The following is a 1,694-nucleotide window of genomic DNA, read 5'->3' as shown; positions in this document are numbered from 1 at the left end:
ATATTTTTTAAATTTGTTCTATTTTTTATTTAAATTAGTCAAGTAAAAATTAAAAATTAATTATATTTGTTCTTCAGTCAATTTATTAATAATTTCTATCAATAATTGATACTATGAAATATTAATTAATAACATATATAATGTAAGATCCGGTTAATTAACGGCTAATTAACTCATAAATGAAAATTTATTCTAGAAAGTCAAAAATGTGATTTGTATGGCTAAAGATGATAGAGGAGATTGAGACGAGAATTTCGGTACCAATTTTATAGAAATCGGACCAAGATTGGACCGAACGGACCAAACCGGGCCAACCGGACCCAAAGTGGGCCCTTGGCCCAACTAAACTAAACCAAAACTCTAGTTTTCAGCACTCTCTCTCCTCACTTGAGACACTCACACGCTGAAAATGGAGGCCATGGTGGGAAGAACACTCTCTCAAGTTCTCTCCCTTGGTTGATCTTCAAACCACCATAACTTTTGATTTAGAGCTCCGATTGCTGCACCGTTTGCGGCCACGCGTTCACCGCGTAGAGCTCTACAAAACCCATGCAATCAACCTTAAGGTAAGCCACGTTTTGCTCTTCGAAATTCCAGCTCTTGTTTTCGAGTTTCATGGATGAAATATTGAGATTTTGGGCTCTTTGATGTTATAGGACCCAACTCTCTTGAAGGAGAAGGTTAATCTTGTCTCCTTGGACCTTGGGTGTGGTAAGATTCTCAAACCTAGTGTAAATTATTGTTCTATGATGTTTGGGTATTGAGATGTTGTGTATAGGTATGATAATTGTGGCTTAGGTTGTGTATATGTATGTTTGTCCTTTAGCCATTTGATTGAGAAGTGTTAAAAGGGTTAGATGGTGATTTTAGAAAATTTGGTAAAATGTTAATGTGTGAGTTGAGGATGGCTTGATGTTGATTTTGGTATATTTTGGTTGATTTCAAAGAAAAGGGATGAAATTGGCATGTTTTGATTGATTTTGAAAAGAGTTGAAAGTGGCTTGTTTTGAAAATGGCACTTTATGGTTTTGTATGAAAACATGGTCTTTGGGCATACTTTGACGGGGCATAACTTGGACTACGGATCTTTGATTTGTGCCAAATCTATTTAGAAATGAAATTGGACCCGGGATGTCCATGCCGTTCGAAGAACGGGTGAAAAACGATTTAAAATGAGAAAGTTATGTCCGTCGGAAGATTGGGGGTTGAATCTGTGAATTCTGCAGCTTTTAACTTAGAAAATTTTTAGCAGAATGACCCTCCGCGCATAGGCGCACTTGGCGCGTACGCGCCGTTCTTCAAGAAAGCACCATCCACGCGTGCGCGTGGTGTGCGCGGGCGCGTCGATGCGCTGCACCAAATGCCCAGCCATTTTCCCGAGACTTGTGCCAGAGTTATGCCAGTTTTGTGCCTTGGGCGCAAGAGCACCCACGCGTACGCGTGGTTGACGCTCGCGCGTCGTTTGGCTATTTTTCAACCCACGCATCTGCGCATATGATGCTTGCGCGTCGATGAGATTTTGTGGCCATCCACGCCTGCACGTGGAGTGCGCGTACGCGTGGCCCTGTTTTCATCCCAAAGTTGATTTTTGAGTTTTAAAAGCCAAATTTCATACTTCTAAGCCTCCAATCTCACCACTTATGTCTTAAATCATTATAATATGTCTAGCAATGAGGCAAGGGGCTAGTAAATGT

Source organism: Arachis ipaensis, chromosome B08 (assembly GCF_000816755.2).
Source record: "Arachis ipaensis cultivar K30076 chromosome B08, Araip1.1, whole genome shotgun sequence".
Taxonomy (NCBI): domain Eukaryota; kingdom Viridiplantae; phylum Streptophyta; class Magnoliopsida; order Fabales; family Fabaceae; genus Arachis; species Arachis ipaensis.
Note: the sequence above shows the minus strand (reverse complement) of the source record.